Genomic DNA, 7,484 nt, shown 5'->3' on the forward strand with positions numbered 1-7,484 from the left:
CACACCCTATGGTGTACAGCTGTCTGCAAAGCGACCAGCCCCCTCCAGCTATGGCTGAGGGAAGAAAGAGAAAATAAACTTTCTCAAACTTTCTGCCCTCTTGGTGACTGCCACAGGAGACAAGCAATGTCTGCTCCTCTGCATTTGGCCCAAAACCCAAGGGCCTGTTAATGACGTTATCAAAATATTAAAGAAAGGCTTTTTTCAAGAACCTCCTGCTATGGCTGATATAATTTTGCTTGAACTCAGCTTGTGGTTTAAAAAGTGCTGGGGGCAAGAAAATAGGAAGAAAGACAGTACAAGATAAGGCAACTGCATTAAATCTCATTTTCATAAAAAAAAAAACCCAAGCCAAAATGAAACAACACCCTAGTTGCCAAATTCTATTTCCTATAAACCGTCATTTGTTTGGGTTTGTGTTAACCTCCTTTCCCCAGTAGTTGAGGCCTGGGCTTTATGTGAGCTTCCTTTCGGTATGGAGCAGAGACGGAAAATAAGGGTCTAACCCTGTAGCCTGATACAAAGTTTTGTCTGCATGAGGGGACCTGAGGACCATTTCAGGATCAGAAATGCTTCAAGTATATTTATAGTAATCTCTGAATCTGTGGATGATGGTTCTCATCACGCCCAAGGACTGGGTGAAATTATCTCATCTCAAAACACGGCTATTCATATAAAAAGAGTTAGTAAGTGCAGCAGTGAACAGTGGGAGTGCCGACACGTTCTTCCCTTGCAACCAGGGAACGGGAAAAACTTGTGTTTCAACTTGACGCAAATGTTCTTGCTCCCTGCAGCTTCTAACGTGTGTACTGTAATAAATGTGCTCATAAGCTCCTGTAAGTGAGATTTATTACTGTGCTTTATTACTATGAATTGATTAGTTGCCATTGCCATGATCACTGCAGCGAAAACAGCTACGGAGGTATATAACTGTAAGGAAAAAGAAAGCTTTGTTTTTACAGCAAAACCTAACAGTCAGGAACATCCTAGTCCATGGAAACACCAATTGTCGAGGCATATAGTCTTCAGACTTAAGTCTTGTGCAGGATTTGATTCGTTTGTAAGAGGCAGCGGATTTTTTTCCTGATAGGGCATGGTGTGGGTAGAAAAGTCTCGAGTCCAACTGAAAGAAAACTGCTGTGGAAAATGAACTCATGGGCGGAAACAAATGACAGTCAGGTAGGGTTTGGTCACTGCCAGAGCAGCTCCTCTCTGCCTGCTTATGTCTCCTTCCTCAAACACAAACAGTGCCATTCCTTCAGGAAACTGCTGAGCTTCCAGTGCATTGAGGTGGCTTTTTACCATCGCTTTTAATAGAAGGTGGTTTGTTAACGTTGTGTTTTGAGGCTTGGCAAAGCTGCTTTTGTGGCCAGACAACATTGCAGGCTGCATGTTGTGCACAGCAGTGCTAGCAACATCCCTAACCAAAAATGCTGTATAACAACTTGAAGGGTACTTATTGTGTTATTCTTATAAAGGTTGGGGAGGATGGGCCATATTGAGTGTATATCTGGATGTTGATGAATTAGCTCAGGCAACATAAAACATAACACAGACTTGGTCTGTAGGTGGGAAGTGTTAACTGGAATGTTTTTACACACAATTCCAGCAGAGCTGCTATCCTGAGCATGCAAGAGTGGGACTGCCCCAGTGTAAGTTTTCAGCTCCACAATCCTGATACAAGTACCAGTGGAAAACCCACCAATGGACAGTGGATTTTAGTCCTTGTTGACAGGAAAAAAAAGGGCCAGTAATACATATAGTAGTTAGTTTCTAAATGACTATGCTATAAATTACTGCCCTGGGGTAGTGTGGGAGGTCACAATGGTGCTTTGTTACTCTGTAATCAAATAAATAAATGTAATAAAAGATGAAGTACTTTCTTAGGTTATCTGGCCCCTTTGGAAACTTCTGACATTTTTCTGTTGTAGATCTCAGCCTTTAATATTAGCAATGTTTGACCCAGACCGACATCCTGAGCTCAGCTGCTACCAGCCCTGCACCTAAATTCTCTGCTGTGGATGACTTGTACTGTTTGCAGCATGAAGCCCTGTTGGAAGACGAACCTCAACTGCAGGTCACTGCAGATCATGCCTGCACTGCCTAAGACATCCAGACTTGCGTACTCTTGCTCATATGCCCTGATACATACAAAATGCACACAGAGACCAAGCAGAAGCACCAAGTCTGTGAAACTGCTGAGGCATGGACCTTAAAAGGCCTTGCCCCACAGCAGGCTATGGTTATGGTTGACAGTACAAATCAGAAATGCATGGAAGAAAAAGAACCCACCAACTTCAGAAGAATATTCACAGCTTTTCCCCAATGATCTGTTAAGAGCCTGGAGCCATCAAGGCTTAACCTACATGAGAACCACAGGAGTTAAGGTCTCAAAGATCCAGGCACTCTTAGCTTCAACCTTTCCCGGTGTCAAAGGTTTTCTTCCCTGAGGACACAGACACCTAGTTTTCACATCTGATGAGAGGAAGAAGGTGGGATGTTGTTCATGGCTGCTGAAGGACACAAGACTTCCTACCTCAGCTTCACTGTAGTGACCAATTTAAGCAAAAAGAGAGTCCTCCCCCCTCCTCCCCATCGTCTGCCACCAAGTTAGGAGCTGCACCCAGGAAAGATGTGGGCAGGGCACAGTGTCTTGGTAGTCTTGCCTTTTCCAGGGTAACGCCGCAGCCCCCGCTCCTGCCTGGGCTGCTGCCTCTCTGAGAGCTGCCTTCTAGGATGCGGTGGCCTAGGTTGTCGCTTCAGCTTCTCCAGGGATCGGGGCATCAGAGTAGAGGGTTTTGTTTCTGACCTGTCACAGCTACCAAAAAAAAAAATTAAAAATGAAAATGTATATTCATGCAGAATGAGGTGTGTGGTAAAAAAATAGCTCAGGAATTTACCTTATCTGCACAATTTTGAAGAACTAGATAACAAATTAAGAGAGCAAAGGGAGGAATGAGAGGAGGAGGTTTCCATTCTTCCTCTCTTACTGGAAATCCTTTCTAGTGGACAGGAATGCATTTATTTTCTCTGTCTCCCCGGTTTCTCTCTGTCCGTTGGAATGGGTTCTAGCAGCAAAGCCTGGTTCTCCTCTTGCTCATATCTTCTCAGATGCTGGGTCTGAGGAGAGAGGTTGGTTTATCTCCCCTTCAAGCTTCTCTTTTTAGCAAGACGTTATGAGCGGCTCTCCTGTGCCTCCGTATGCCAGCTGTCCCTTTGTGATCTGCTGATCCACTGGCCCAGTGGACAAAGTTGATTATCTATTTGCAATGTGACAAAAAGAACCTGTACCACCTCATAGTTCCTGTCTCTCCCTGACTAGCAGAGCTGGCTTCAACTGTGGGACTCTCACAGGCTTTGCTATCACAAAGTGACCATCAATCAGCCCCAAGGCTGCAGAACTAATGTGGCCATCTCAATCTCTTTCCCCCTGATTTGCTAAGATTTACCTCTGTTGCAGAATTAGTTGACTGTGAGCAGGCGGTCTGTTGCAAGAGTTTCTTGTCCTTTTCCCCTGAAGTGCAATTTTTCTTTTTTTTTTCCCCTGCCGGAGATAGGTTGCTACTTCAAACCCCAGCCTCAAGGGCAGCAGCTTTGCTCAGCTGGTTTGTCTGTGGGGCAGTGCAGCGTCAGCCCCATCCTTCTGCTTGTGTCTCCCTTCCTCCTCTTGTGTGTTCCCTCAGCTCTAGAATTGCTCACCAGTGGGGCATCACAAAGATGAATGAGTGTTTGTGAAGGACCCCAAGATCCTAAGAGGATGTGCCACAAGAAAGCACCCTTTTTAACATGAAGGTTGCAAGACTCTGTCCCATGGGATAAGGAAACCTGTGTCATTTCTCCAGCCCTTCCCCTCCTGGCACCGCACAACTCCAGTGCTCAACCCATTTTGCATTTGACCTCTTGGAAGGGATTTTAGTGTCTTGTTTTAAACACTGTTGGTGCCAGACGTGAAGCAAACTGGCATTACTAAATGTTTTTTATGGCATTTTAACCCCTTTTCTCAACACTGGTGTAGTTAAGTTAAAGTTAAAATCTCGGTTGCTTCTGTTTGAGAGGAAAATTTTTTTGCCTGGACCTTGCCCCAAGCCCACTGAAGCCTCAGTTGACAGTGGTGGGACATTGGTATCATATTGGATGAATCTGAAGAATTTCTTTTTCAAATATTTTCTTTTTAAAAAATTTCAATTAAAATTCAGATAATAAAATTCAACTCTAATTTTTCTTCTCCTTTCTGTTATTTTAAAGTAAGTCAAAACATTTTCCTCATCTTGCAAAACCCTCATGAGAAAAAAACCACCCCATCTCACGTAGCCCTGGCACTTGAGAACACATCATGTGAAGGGACCAGTATTGTACCCCGTGTTCCACCATCACAGTAGCATTTTTACCAGCCGTTGAATCTTACCACTGGATTTGCCTGTTGCAAATAAACCGGGACTGTTTCTTCATGATGGCATTGGCACGCTACGATGTTTTCGGGCAACCTAAATCCCACCCAAATCCTTCTGCCTAAGGTTTCCTGCTGGCTGGTGCTGGGTCATCAGAGGCACCTCGTTGAGCACGGGGATCAGGCCCAAAGGAGGACTCTGTACTGTGGCCCCCAGCCTCATCGTGGTCCCGCTCACGGCACTGCAAGCTTAATATAACCATTCCGGTCCGGCAACCCTAGAAGCAAACACAGGGAACCAGAAACCAGTTCCCAGCAGGTCTGGGCTGCATTTTTCTTCCCAGGTATTTTTATTGCCCAGAGTGACCTCCCTGGTGCTGCAGGCTGCCTCCCCGCCAATGGCCCCGCTCACAGGAGCCATCACGGCTGCTGCCGCTAGATATACAACCTCCTCTCAGAAATATTAAGCTGTTTGTTTGTTCCCAAAGACAGAAATCAGGTGAGGGTTGAGAGGACTTATCAGTAAGCCAGGCCAAGAGCAAACACGCACATTGCCAGGGTGTTGCAAATGTCCCCAGAACAAACACCTCAAATCCAGGGAATTCAGTTAGGGTTGTTTAAATGCTTAGTGGTGTTTCTGTGTGCTACAGTGTCATGAAAAGGTGTGCCATGTTTCAAAATAAAAAAACTGGGATGAAAGAGAAAAATCTCACATTCAAAATATCTCATAAACCTCTAAGTCCTCTGGAAAACCAACTGACTTCCCCCAGACTGAGTGCAGTGTATTTTAGGAAGCCAAAGCTGTTTAAACGTATAAAGTCCAGTTTAAGTCTCTATGACTGGTGTCACCCCGACTAACAAACCAGAAATATTTCACTCTGATGCACAGCTATCAATCAGCCCTGCCCTTCCACCAATGCCCATGCTGAAGCTTCTGTATCTGCCTCTTTGACTCTCTCGGATGTTACCAGCTTCAACCCTTCTCACTACTGAATGCTTCACAATCTGATAAGCTCCTTCTGAGTAAATTCTTCTTTGTCCAATACTTTTGAATTCCACTATCATTTTTTTTTTAATGCTGACATTCATTTTGTGAGGGGGGTTGAGAAATCTTGGGCTTTTTCATTCCCCTGCTTCCTCATCCTGAAATCTGCTGAAATCATTATTTCTGCAAATATTGCTAAAAATTATCCTTGCCTTGACCCCTCCTTAGGAGACATGCTTATTCAGGGCTTAATCGCTTGCTGATTAATTTCCTGTCATTCCTCATTTTATGGGCTTCCTAAATCCCCCTAGAGAGATTGTGATCTCAGGACTAAACTAGGAGCAACTCTCTCAACATCTCTAGTAATTCCAGTGCAAATGAAGAAGAACTGAGACCCAGACTCAGACTTGAAAGGGTGGGAATTAGGAGGGTTTGGAGAGGGCTTGAGATTTTCTGATAGAGTATTTCCATTGAGGGGAGACCTGCAAGATCGTTTCCACATCAGTCAGCAGATACTTCACGTTACTACAGTCCTGTTGTAACGCCTCCAGAATAAAATGTTTTGGGCTTTCAGTTTCATGGCTTTTTTTGAGTTTTCTGTTATTCATTCCAAATCAACACAAAAATAGCTTTTAAATTTTCCTTTACGCAGTTGTGTTTTCCCTGCTAGTCCTAACAACTTCACACAGGTTGGCTTTACAAGACCAGAACCACGTCTGGCTGTACTGTATTTGTCATGGTAGTATCCAGAGGTCACCTTACTGCCTTTTTGTCACACCTCCAGAGTCTTAAATTTCTAAGCAAATGGAGAATTAAAGAATTAAAGTTGACTTTGTCTGATTTTTTCCTCCTAACTTTTCCTGTTTGAAATACTTTCCCATTTATTTCGCTCCATGAAGAGCACAGTAGTACTTCTGTAGCTGTTCTCAGCTACTTCCTATCATAGCAGTGCAAAACCATGCAGCCTTTAAATAGCATCTTTTCTTTATTACCTTCTCCTTTGCTCTGATTCATCCCTTTTGTAATTTCGTCCTTTTTACGCTTAGCTTTACAACCTCCTGCACATCTATTCTGCACCTACCTCCAGCAAGTTTTGTGATACTCTGTAGGAGTTGATATATAAGCATCAGTCAGAACTGCGACATAACTCCAAAGCCCGGGCAGCCCTGCTGTCCTGGGACTCACTAACGGGAATGACTTGGTTAGCTGAATGTTAACCTGGTCCAGCCGCAGGTGCAACAAGTTTGGCTCTGTACAAGAACACTGCCCTTCCTTTTGCTCTGCCTCATGCAAAAATGAGATAGTGAAAAAGGAGTATCTGGAAAATACATCCTTGCATTAAGAAGCACGATGGACGGGCTGTACAAGCTAATGAGGAGGGAAAGAATTAGTGAATCATAGAATGGTTTGGGTTGGAAGGGACTTTAAAGATCACCTAGTTCCACCCCCCTGCCGTGGGCAGGGACACCTCCCTCTAGACCAGGTTGCTCAAAGGCCAAACTGGCCTTCAACACCTCCAGGGATGGGGCATCCACAACTTCCCTGGGCTACCTGTTCCAGTGCCTCACCACCCTCACAGTAAAGGATTTCTTCCTAATATCTAATCTGGATCTCCCCTTTTTCAGTTTAAAACTGTTACCCCTCATCTTATCGCTACGCTCCCGATAAAGAGTCCCTCCCCATCTTTCCTGTAGGCCCCCTTCAGGTGCTGGAAGGCCACTATAAGGTGTCCCCAGAGCCTTCTCTTCTCCAGGCTGAACAACCCCAATTGTCTCAGCCTGTCCTCACAGGAGAGGTGCTCCAGCCCTCTGGAATCGTGTATTAGCTCTGCAAACCGAAGAAATGGAAACTCTGTTTGGCAAAGCAAGCAATTAAGTTACTTTTATATATAGCTTTTTTGTATTCATGGATTTTTAAGTGCAGCTGAGGGATGGCTTCCTGCTGTTATTTGGTGTTCCCCCGGCGTTCCTCCGCCGGTCCCTCCCGCCGCAATACACCTAGGCTCCGCTGAGCGTCCCGCCTGCGCCGCTTCACCGGGACCTACCCCCCCTTCCTCCTCCTCCTCCTCCTCCTCCTCTTCCTCCTCATCTCTCTCGCCCCTCCTTCACCTTC

The sequence above is a fragment of the Chroicocephalus ridibundus genome, chromosome 1, assembly GCF_963924245.1.
Source record: "Chroicocephalus ridibundus chromosome 1, bChrRid1.1, whole genome shotgun sequence".
Taxonomy (NCBI): domain Eukaryota; kingdom Metazoa; phylum Chordata; class Aves; order Charadriiformes; family Laridae; genus Chroicocephalus; species Chroicocephalus ridibundus.